Below are 12,740 nucleotides of genomic sequence, written 5' to 3' on the forward strand. Positions count from 1 at the left end.
CAGTACCTGAGGACCTGAGGGATCTACAGGGTATATACTTTAAAAGCATGTCTGACATGCAGTGGTGTGCGTGACCATAGAGTGATTTCTAAACTAATACAATTATCTTAAAATAAATTATAAAACTAACAGGTTATCAGTGCAGAGACTTGTATGATATGTGCTCTCCATCTGACTCGTGCTGCTGCATTCTGTATCATTTGCCAAGAGCTTTCTTTGGTCGACCAGACAGGAGAGTGTTACAGTAATCAAGGCTGCTAGTAATACAAGCATGCATTTGTCATTCAGTGTCAGCCTGGGAGAGGAAAGGTTGCACCTTTACAGCTGTGTTCTGTAAAGGTCCATGTAATATTCAACCTTTTTAAAAGCTTCCTAAAGGTTGTAATGACTATCTTTAATCGGTAGCGATCAGGGAACGAGATCCCCTGAAATAAATATTTCATTTACAAACGCTGTTTTGGTTCGGAAAACACGCTTTTTAAAATGGAGTGTCCTATCTGGACACTCGGTTTGCATATAAACATGTTGTTACTGCCAGGGGTGTTCTAGGGGAGTGGACTCACCTTTCTGTCTCTGAGGGCTGCCTCTTCCAATCGTGTGCGCATGCAGAAACACAACAGCTAATGTCCAACACTGCAAGTTCATTTCGGGGGGTTATATTATTATAAGGGAGGATGTTGTCGTTTGGACAACTTCAGACAGAATTTCTCCACGATGGCAGATTTCCGACAAACTTACTTACTCTTCTTTAAGTGATACAAATATGTTTTAGTCACATTCTTGATATGGGTTTCAAAATTAAGATCTGAGTCAATGGTGACACCTCTGTTTTTTGCCTGGTGCTTAGTGTTACTGTAAGTAGAAGTGTCTTTAAGTATGCAGACAGTTTCTCTCTTTCGGTTTTTGCTCCAATGACTAGTTCTGTGACATCCATATGTCCGCAATGCATTTCACCAGGAAATCAATCAAACTGTTTGACTGGTGCTACAGAGTCGATAGTTGCCCTTAGTTTGGTGTTGAAGCTGGTTACTAAATCATTATCACAGGAGGAAGCTGTTGATGGTGTACTATTCATATTCATCATCATGAATCTCATCTGCTCAGCGACATGGCTAGATAAAGAGGATGCAACAGGAGTAAGACCCTTTGTAATCACTAGGTCCAGGGTGTGGCAGTGGTTATGGGTGAGCCCAGTAACTCACTGAATAAAGTCCGTAGAATTCAAGAGATTCATCAAATCCATGGCTGTCGAGTCAGTCTCATTGTCCACATGTAGGTTAAAATCACCAATGATAATAATCTTAGCATAATTTGAATGAAAGGTAGATGGGCCTTGGATGAAACCGTGATCTTTACATTTCTCATCCTTGTCATCAGGTGTCTTTATCACTCATTACTGTGCAACAGGAGGCTGATGGAGGTAGAAATGGTAGGACAGCTCATTGTAATTAGAGCTTGACAGATATATCTGATATTGGCCTTAAAGAAATATCTGGAGAGTTATTCACCATGTTATATATAATATAGAGGAAACTGGACAGCACTTATTATGGATCATTTAACACAATTACACATGACACAACTGTGTTAACAGAGACACAATACGTCCTGCTCCTGTACATGTTTGTATATACTGTACATTTTCCCCTATGTCTGCTAAGGGCTTCACTGCTTTTTCCACTGTTTATGTGGCACATAGGATATTTATATGTAATTGGCCACTTACGTAAATGGGCGATTCTTAGACTACGGGCACTTTCATGTCCTTTGATCATATTTTATAAAAAAAAAAAAAAAAAGGGAATATTCACACTTTCATAGTTATCTTTACAATGAAAGTACTTTAGGAACTTTTTACCGGTAGTCTATGATGATTTTTTCACCTTTTTCAACATCGTTATAGATGCAAATATTGCTGTTTTGTGCCTGTCCCACACCCAGACTTCTGATCTTCAATAATGAAAATGAAGTGTAAAAAAATGATTTATCTATTTTTTTTAAATGTGACTGAATAAAGTATCAGTAAAATAATCAACACATAATTGGGGTATTTAAGGTCAAACAACTATTTATGTGATTTTATATACAAAATGTAGTTGTCCCACAGTATTGCCATCATTTCCACCACAACACTGTAATGTCCCTTTAAAAGGTTTGTGTGAAAGATGGTTTGGGTAGTTTCTATGGAGATGAACAGTTACATCACAGCACATGTCTGATATGGAGGATATTTTGGATTTCTTCACCAACTTTTGAAGAAAACTCAAGGTAAATATTGCTTGAAATGAAAATATTTTTATTGTATGTCATTTCCAAACATGACGTAACATCAATTGAGTTTGTAAATAAATCGATTTTTTAACGTACATAGATGTATTTTGCATGCATGAAATGCTAGGTACCAATTCATAGCTAATCTGTGATGCTAGCTTGGATTTTCTTACAAAATACTGTAAGATTGTCATTTCCACCTCCGTCATTTCCAACACATTACCTTCTTGGGTGGAAATGACAAAGGTGAGGTGGAAATTACATTTATGCTTACAAGGTGCAATTCATAGATTGTGAGGCTACATATGTGTAATTTATTTATTAAAATGTACAATGTTAATGTTTTATTCAAATGCATATTTGTTGAAATGCATTTTCATCTATTTTTAAGATGCCACGGACCTCTACTGCAGAAAGGTCTCAGGCCTATAGGGACAGAATAAAAGAGGACCCTGTCAAATATGAAGAGCGACTGAAAAGAGACAGGGAGAGATACCTGAGGAAAAAAGAAAGAGGGGTTGACCCAGAAATGACCCAGAAATGACCCAGTCATTTCCACCACCTCATACCTTTTTTTAAAAATAGTTACAAAATTCTAATCACTCATTAAAAACTTCTGCATAGTTTATGGGATAATGTTCCACTTAATGTAATAACACAAGTAGTTATTTCCTGAAATGTATCTAACCAATCCAATATTATATTTCAGGTTGTGGTTGATGTAAGCTTTGTGTTTGGTCCTCATCTCAATTAATTTACCTAATCCACAAATGTATGGTAATTGCAATATAGGTATAAACTGGTAAAACTATGTGTGAAAGTGGTCTTACACTGTTGAGAAATTATGTATATCATACTTTTTTAAAATAATAATCAAATGTTTACATATGATGGAAATTACATTTGTTCAATGCGGGTCGGACAATATGTAAAAAAAACATCAATTTGTCTTGTAATGTTAGTGCGTTCTCTTATGGATCATGAAACTAGACTACTTATATTAACCTATTAGACTGTGACAATTTAGATTTGAACATTTTTTTTCCCCTCAAGTTCACAAGGCCAAAAGTGCCTGTAGTTGAAGAATCGCCCAAATGTGTTATTTTATATGTATGCACTTTATCTTGCATGTTTACAGACTCCCCCCATTCAATTTCACGCATTTCTATTTGGAGTATAAAAGGCACTAGATCACCTGCGGGTATATAAGCTGTGGCTTGCGCTGCGTTCTTCAGTTGGCAGTTAATACCTGAACCAGTAAAGACTGAGGACCAGACGACTCACTAGTGTGTTTTCCATTTATTCTTAAGCATAAGCATTAATACAGTTTGTCATTAATGTAGGCTTTCTATTTAGTGTACCGTTAGGCATAGTAGCATATGAAGTTTGTAGTCTATTAGCGGTAATTGCGCTAGCTTGGTATCCTAAACGAGGACGAGTTAGCACTAGTTTGCCGTTTACGATGAGTGGTTGTTGTCAAATGACACCTGACAAAACATGTCGAAGGGAGTCTGGTGTAACGTTTGCCTGACTCCACTGATACAGATGTATGTGTAGGATTTAATGTTAGAGTGTTTTGTAGTTTACATTTTCTTTGTTTTTCTTCGTTTTCTCCTAACGGTTAAGAGAAGGTAGACGGTTAGAGCCAGAGCCCGAACCGCTGATGAACAGCGCTGTAGTTTACCGTTGCCAAGGCAACCAGGCAGCTCACAGGTTGTACCATATTTCTAAATCATTATTTTGATATAATACTGAAATGTTGATATTATATTGTTATTGTTTTACATTGTAATTTGTATTGTTCCAACTAAGTTCAGTTGGCAGTTAATACCTGAACCACGAGTATGTTTTCCATTTATCCCCCCCCCTATACTAACCCTAACCCCAACCCCACCCAGAGACCTCTTCATCCCCGCTACCCCCCTTGTACAAGTTCTCTCCTGCTAATACAAATAAAATGAAATAGCCGACTGCCTATGGCCCCTGGTGTGAGCATTGATTACTTTGTCTTATGATGACTGTTGGATAGATGATTCAATTACTTAAACAAATGTATTGTTGTAAGTCGGTTTGGATAAAGGCGTCTGCTAAATGCCATGAATGTAAATGTAAATTACAATGGAGGGCCATGTCCAGAAACGACCCCGAGCCCCTACCACTGATCTATATACCTATATCTATGTCTGTGTTTTGTCTATTAATTAATAATATGATGATGATTAATCCCAAAGACGTATATTTTCCAAGAAACAACATGAGCATATCTGTAATCAAATAAATATCTCCTGCGTCATAATGCTGTTGTCTTGATGACGCTGCTAGCAATGACGTAAATTTATGTAAAAGTCACTTTGGTCACTTGAACCTCCAGTTGTTGTCAAATAGCCTTTGCTGATTGTCATTTGTAATGTGGTACGCTCATTAGTGGAAATAGATTCAATTACATTTCAACACAATGGAGAAAAACTGGTGGGACCCGCCGCAGGTAAGTTTGCCTTGCTCTATTTTAGTTTAAATAAACGGGAATACTTTACATTAAATTGCCCCAATACTTGGGCCAAATGTCCAAGGACGTAGGATGTATCTTTCGAGAGGGGGTGCTGCCTAAATGTTGTGTAAAGGGCTGTGCCATGGCTGCTGGTGGGCCGGTCGATCTGTGGGCTGCGGGGCCGGTGAGCGACACGATGTGTGGGCTTCGCGCAGATCCCCCCTACCTTAATCGAATAAGCACTAGGCCGACAAGCTCCTGTATATTTTCAGCCTACCTCAAGTCCGTGAACTGCCTTCAAGTAAACGCAAAGCTGTAAGAAGCAGGGCTGAAAATTAATCAAATTTAATCAAATCAAGCTCTATCATCCGTGGTGACAACATGTTACTGTACACTTGTTTGTATTCGTATGTTATCGTCCAGTCAAAGTAGCCTACAATTCAAAGCAACATTTCCCCCACAATCAGGACCTAGACCTACTGCAAAGAAATACCCTTAATTGGCTACTCTTTGTTGTTAGATCTCTGGGAAGTAATTCATCCGACTCGGCAGACAGTTTGATCCCAACATCAAGTCAAATCGCGGTAATTTCGGTGAGCGCTTAATTCCAAAAACAGCTGTTTGTCAGTGAAAGAGCAGCATAACAGCCTAAAAAGTGAAACGGGACGAGCTCAATCGTTGTTACAGAGAGAAATGTGGCTGCAAAATCAACCATTTTAAAGATCAACATTAAAACGAGACAGCTTTATAAATAACCTATAGAGGATGGACTATCGAAGAAAGATGATTGACAGAACAATATCAAAATGGTTAATTTGATGTTTTCAGGTAGGCCCTATCTAAAATATAACCAAACATAGTTGGCACTAATAGGTCTTAATCGACAGGACCTTTCCTTAAGTAAGTCGTAAGTTGACTTTGCAAAGGGCCTACAATTACTTACTGTACAGGCCTACATGATTTGCAATATAAATTGTGTCGGATATGTTGAATAAAAGGTAGATGTAGGCCTTTTTTAAAGGCAAAACTAGAGAGCCCCTTTTGGGAAATTGGGAACGCAACAGCCTATTCTTGAGAACATTGTGAGGTACCGCAATCTCTTTGCGAGGGAAGCCTGTTATCTAACGCAATCATATTTCTTGACGTTTCCCTGTCATTGTGTCTGTCATCTCCATCAGGAAGTTTCAAAGCCCTATGCTACTGTATTTGATAACTACCCACTCACCCCATTCAGGATGGCTAAACATAGACAATATGTAAAGATCACTGGAGACAATTGAATGGTTTTATACTCAGAAAAGACAAATACATTCATAGAGACATTCTCGAGACTGCACCTGTAGTGTGTTCACTGTATGTCCACAGGAGTGTAAAGAGGATCAGGCTGCCCTGATGATGGAGGCAGCAGGACCGGCAGCTTTCGCAGCCTACACCCCACTCCCACAGAGGACATCAAGACGGGCCAGGCACACGAGAGAGAGGGCCAGAGTGGCTAAAGAAAGAAAGGAAGAGAAGGAGGGTTGGAGGAGGGAGATGGAGGAGAGAGCGGAAGAGGTGGAGGGAGCCCAAAACCTTCTGCATAAGGTGAATGAGCACACCGATGCAGAGAAGGAGAGGCTGAAGGAGGAGAGAGAGAGGGTGGACAAGGACAGAGAAATGGTGGACAAGGACAGAGAAATGGTGGAGAGGAAGAGGAAGATAGTCAACCATCTTAAAGATAATATGGAGAGGAAGAGGAAAGTGTTGGATAGAGACACTGAGAAAGTGAATGAATGCAATGCAATACTCAGTCGCATTCAAAAGACTCAGGAAAATAACAAAAAGGATTTGGAGGAGAGGATTGTCCAGTTGGAAATAAAGGCGAAAGAGGTGGAGGAGGTGGAGAAAGTGACAAAGGAGATGGAGGAGACTTTCCAGAGGGAGATGGAAAAAACAAGAAATGAGATGAAGAGGAGAGAGAAGGAGGTGGAGGAGAGAGAGAGGGTGGTGCAGGAGAGAGAGAAGGAGGTAAAGAAGAGCGAAGAGAGATTAAAGATGAGTGAGAAGGAGACCGAAACAATGGAGGTGATGAAGAGAAGGGTAGAAGAGGTTGACAGAGAGATGGAGAGAATCCTAGAGGAGAAAGAAATGGAGGTGAAACAAGTGAAAGAGAGGATGGAGGTGATGAAATGGGCAGAGGAGGAGAGAGAAAAAGACAGGAATGAGAAGAAGAAAGAAAAGGATATTGAATGGATGAGAAAGGAGTTGGAGGTGATGAAGAGAGTAGAGGAGGTGGAGAGAGAGAAGGAGAAAATCCTGGAGGAGAAAGAATGCGACGTTAAACGTGTGAGAGAAGAGATGGATGTGATGATAAAGAATATGGTGGAAAGGAGGGAGAGGGAAGTGAAAGAGGAGATGAGGATGAAGACAGAGATGGAGAGAGAGAGGGAGAAGATTGAAAAGGAGAAAGAAAAGGTTATTGAATGGATGAGAAAGGAGATGGAGGCGGGTATGAAGAGAGAAGAAGAGATGGAGAGAGAGATGGAGAGAATCCTGGAGGAGAAAGAAAGGGAGGTGAAACAAGTGAAAGAGAGGATGGAGGTGATGAAATGGGCAGAGGAGAGAGAGAGAAACAGGAGTGAGAAGGAGAAAGAAAAGGATTTTGAATGGATGAGAAAGGAGTTGGAGGCGATGAAGAGAGTCGAAGATATGGAGAGAGAGATGGAGAGAATCTTGGAGGAGAAAGAATGTGACGTTAAACACGTGAGAGAAGAGATGGATGTGATAAAGAATATGTTGGAAAGGAGGGAGAGTGAAGTGGAAGAGGAGATGAGAAAGATTACAGAAGATGTCGTGAAGTGGATGAAGACAGAGATGGAGAGGGAGATGGAGAAGATTGAGAAGGAGAAAGAAAACGATATTGAATGGATGAGAAAGGAGATGGAGGCGGGTATGAAGACAGTAGAAGAGATGGAGAGAATCCTGGAGGAGAAAGAAATGGAGGTGAAACAAGTGAAAGAGAGGATGGAGGTGATGAAATGGGCAGAGGAGGAGAGAGAGAGAGACAGGAGTGAGAAGGAGAAAGAAAAGGATTTTGAATGGATGAGAAAGGAGTTGGAGGCGATGAAGAGAGTAGAGGAGGCCGAGAAAGAGATGGAGAGAATCCTGGAGGAGAAAGAAATGGAGGTGAAACAAGTGAAAGAGAGGATGGAGGTGATGAAATGGGCAGAGGAGGAGAGACAGAGAAACAGGAATGAACAGGAGAAAGAAAAGGATATTGAATGGATGAAAAAGGAGTTGGAGGCAATGAAGAGAGTAGAAGTGGTCGAGAAAGAGATGGAGAAAATCCTGAAGGAGAAAGAAGATGACGTTAAACGCATGAGAGAAGAGATGGATGGGATGATAAATAATATGGTGGAAAGGAGGGAGAGGGAAGTGAAAGAGTTGATGACAAAGATTACAGAAGATGTCGTGAAGAGGATGAAGACAGAAATGGAGAGAGAGAAGGAGAAGACTGAAAAGAAAAGAGTAATGGCGGCGAACCTGGAGTTTGCCAGAGAGAGCATGGAGAGGGCTTTCCATAAAGGGAAACAAAATACAGGTATGCCCTCCATTATCTGCTTACAGAGCATTCTAATCATGATCCTTTTGGCTTCTCAAATCACCTCAAAATAATTTAGATTTTATCTATACAAATGATAAGACAATTTTTCTCTTACAGATATTTCAACACAGAGACAATTCTGGAAATCCACAACTATCCCAAACTTACTACCACAATAACTACCCTGCATACTACCACTATAACTACACTTGCCGTTTCAATTCTCTTTCATTAAAGTCATATTCAAAGGCAAACTGTATGTCATGTTTGAAATGCTGTATTTTACAAGTTGCATAGCTGTAAACTATGTTGAGTGATGATGAGTTTAGGAAGAAAAGGTATGTAAAAAATGAATACTCCTGCACACACGATTGTTACCTCTGCTTATTTATTGTGTCGACGTTTCGGTTTATGACCTTTATCAAAACATTTTTATCTGTGAGGTCTGTATTCCTAACACCACAAAAAGACAAAGTGGTGGTGTTTGTGTTTTTTACATTTACAAGTTGAGGAAGAAAAAACATGGCACATGGGTTAGATTAGAAACAATCTGGGTAAACCTTAATTTGAAGAGGTATGCATGAGGTCTGTTATGTTTTTCTCTATATGCCATAATATTGATTACAATGATCAACATATTTGTACCCTGAAAAGAACCCAAACTGAACAAGTTCCCCATTATAAGTACCTGGGCATTTACATAGATGATACACTTTTAAAATACATGTTGAAAAAGTGATCAAGAGTTTGTGAGTTAGACTTGTACTTGTTTTGTAAAGAAATGTCTTGCTTCACCTTTGATAATAGGAGGAAGATTGTCTTGGCAACGCTCCTCCCTGTCCGTGATTATGGTGACACAATTTAAAATCACACGACAGCCTCAATTCTTAAACCACTAGACCCGATTTATCACTCTGCTCTGCAGTTCATTTGTAGGCATGTTTTCTGTACCCACCATTGTCTTTTGTATCAGTCTGTGGGTTGGGATTCTTTGACGTTGAGAAGGGCTTATCATTGGATTTCATCTGTATATGAAGCAGTTCTTTTAAAACTCCCATTTTACCTCACATCATTGCTTTTATGGCGACTTAGTGGCGATCAAACTTGCAGCTTGTTACTATTTAATGTGCTACAAGTGATTACAGAATTGAGAAGAACTTTTTAGCTGCTGTGCTCCTCAGATATGGAATGATCTTCAGGCTTGACTGAGGTTGGAGCACTTGGTCCCTTACACTTGTACCATCATCTGCTTTTTAGTGGACAATATATGCAATAAATACCTTTTTTACACAAACATCTTGAATCAGAATGGGTCAGCCCTAGCCTCTTACACAAACAGGGTCACAGTCAATGGGTACAAAACTGGAGCAAACGTGTGTATACCAAGATACTGTACCTCGACTCCTTTCCATTCCAAAAGAAATGTGTCCCTTTCCCTTCACTCAAATGTTGTGGATGACATGTACATAAAGCTACACACTGGTGCAGGTGTGATGTTATGAGAGCTTTAGCATTTAGCATTTCCTGTGTCCAGGCGTTCTATTCACTTCTAATAGGAGAAATGAAGGTACACTTGCCTCATAAGGCTCATTCTTGTTTCATTTGTCCTATTAGCTCCTACTGACCTCACTTTACACAGACACAGAGGAGGAGAGACTCAGACTCATTAGAAGTTTATTACTGGATCAGTTTACAAAACAAAACAAAACTGCATGGAGCGTACAGTACAGCAGAGCTTGGAGTACCAGACATGAACACACACCTCACATGCACACACACATCGGAGCTGTCACAGTGGTATACCTTGGATCACACACAGACACACACACACACACACACACACACACACACACACACACACACACACTCACTCTCTCTCAGGGCTGCATGCGGATAGCTCCATCCAGTTTGATGACCTCTCCATTGATCATGGGGTTCTCAGCCAGTGATGTCACCAGGTGGGCAAACTCTGCAGGGTCTCCCAGGCGCGAGGGGAAGAGCACTTGGCGGGCCAGGAATGAACGCACCTTCTCAGGTTAACCCGCCAGGAGAGGAGTGGAGAACAGACCTAAGGAGAGGGAGAGAGAGGTTGTCTGATATGGAGAGGAAGGGGGGGGGGGAGGAGTGTGTGAAAGAGTGCGTATGTATGTGTGTGTGTTTACTGACTGGGTGCGATGGTGACCACACAGATGTCCATGGGTGCCAGGTCTCGGGCGATGGGTAGAGTCATCCCAACAATACCCCCCTTAGAGGCTGAATACGCAGCCTGACCCACCTACAGAGAGAGAGAGTGAGAGTGAAGGAAGGGGCTGTTGAGACAGTGTTTGTGTGTGTGTGTGTGTGTGTGTGTGTGTGTGTGTGTGTGTGCGTGCGTGCATGGTTCAATGGAGGTCTTGGCGATCTGTTGGTTCTTGTGTGTGATTGGCTGACGGTACTGCAGCATGTTGACCTCTTCCTCACTGCAGGGTCTACTACAGTTGGAGCAGTCAGAGAGCACAGCCTGGGCCCCTGCAACCAAACATACACCCTGAAATATGGTTTGGACAAAGGATCCCAATGTCAAGATAATATTGCTGTAGGGAAGCTACTCTATGACACAATACCATGTGGAAATGTCAATGATTTTCTAAAGATGAGTGGATAGTGGATAGTGGATAGTGGATAGTGGATAGTGCCTGGTGGGGTCGCAGACTTCAGGCAGATTGTTGACCTAATACGAAACATTAGTACTTTATTTGGACATTATATGATACTTTTGAAGCCCTGAAATAGTGGGAGTATGTTTACAAATGTTTTTTTAAAAACCCATTGAATTAAAGTTGAGAATCTCTACTTTGACCCCATAATATTTGTTTGATTTCAAATCCAAGTGTAGAGCTAAAAGAACAGAAAATGCTTCCTCTTTCCAATACTTATGAAGAGCACTGTATTCATGTTAATCAGTTGCTTCATTACTGTAATATGTGATGTGTTTTGAACTAGTATTTTGAAATACTGTTTTTAGGAGCCAATGATATAAAACAAGTGCATACATGTAAAGAACATAACACATTTTTAGAGGAGTTCAAATATGTAAAATTCAGTATTACTCGAAAGAAAATATTTGCCCAAAAATATTTGCCCCATAGTCCTTCTTGAATCAATGGGTCTGCAAACTATTAAAACCCGATAGGGATCAAACAGGCAGCAACTATTAGCAGGATGTTAAGATAAAGGCCGACAATAACATCACTGAGTGTTGCCCTCTGCGCAGGGATCCTTTCAATCATTCACTAGCCATGGCTTCAACTTCACCTCTCACATACTCTTTCGCCTGTGTTTCATGATCTGAAACACAGGTGTCATGATGGGATAAAATAATCACTTCAGCAGACGTGTCCGGGGTTACTCAGAAGAAGCGATTGAACCTGTAAAGATGGGTTACCTTCCGTACTTCTCCACCGAGACATGGACTCTCCTTGCCTTACTCATCACTCTGATCGTAGTGTAAGAAGTTTTAATAAAAAATATTATTTGTTAGTTAGTTAGTTGTGATAATACATACAAATGATAGTATTGATAATTACAGTTATCTAACAGTTTCAATGATACCTATGACTTGATCGTTTTGCTTTTGTTTCAAGTCAGATTGTTGATTTATATTTGTTCTGACCAGGTATGGATACTGGCCATATGGAATATTAAAAAAACTAGGCATTCCTTGTCTCAAACCCATCCCTTTCCTCGGGACGATGATGGGATATAAGAAGGTTTGTAGAGATTAAGCCCATAAACAACAACATTGTAGACTCATCCATGATGTGTGTTGTTGTGGTGAAAGCCATGGGAGCTGAATATGAATTGTTTTACCCAGAAAAATGGGCAATAAAGCTTTTGAACGAAAACGAAAAGAGAGGAGTGCGAGCCGGTCTGTAGTGGAAAAGGGCCATCATAAACTAAGCCACAGTTCAGGTTTATGACAAGCATTTATGAACTGGCTATTTCTTTGTTTTGTTTTTTGTTCCCAGGGTGGTTTCACCAATTTTGACACAGAGAGCTTCCAGAAATATGGGAAACTGTGGGGCTGAGTCTGCTAAACTGATCCTGGTTATTGTTAACTATGATGGATATATGTATCTCTCAGTGTCTACAGTATACACTCTTAAACCAGGCGGACACCGTGCGATTTTCACAAACACAGACGATCCAACCGACGAAATGGTCTCGTACACCAAGACAAATGATCTGTCTTGATGCAATGTACACTGCCCAAGCAACAATTTCATGCTTCCACATTAATAATTTGAATCTGTTATTGAGCGATTTAAGTTTTAAGCTTTTAAGTATTCTGTAGTATGGTCCCTGTGGGGGGACATGCAGCGTTCGGCCTGTAGAGGGAGCTACAGGACCGTGGCCAGG

The 12,740-nt window shown here is 40.4% G+C and overlaps 1 pseudogene across 1 annotated transcript in view; it reads left to right on the forward strand.

Annotated features, from left to right (window-relative positions):
• The first annotated feature begins 11,757 nt into the window (after nucleotides 1-11,757).
• LOC310824141 (cytochrome P450 3A27-like) overlaps nucleotides 11,758-12,740 on the forward strand; it is a 37,916-nt pseudogene continuing 36,933 nt past the window's right edge. The window contains exons 1-3 of the transcript in view: nucleotides 11,758-11,828; nucleotides 11,998-12,091; nucleotides 12,353-12,399. The product of the transcript in view is annotated as a cytochrome P450 3A27-like (transcript). The remainder of the gene's footprint in view (nucleotides 11,829-11,997; nucleotides 12,092-12,352; nucleotides 12,400-12,740) is intronic.

The sequence above is a fragment of the Argentina silus genome, assembly GCF_951799395.1.
Source record: "Argentina silus genome assembly, chromosome: Y".
In the NCBI taxonomy this organism is placed as follows: Eukaryota; Metazoa; Chordata; class Actinopteri; order Argentiniformes; family Argentinidae; genus Argentina; species Argentina silus.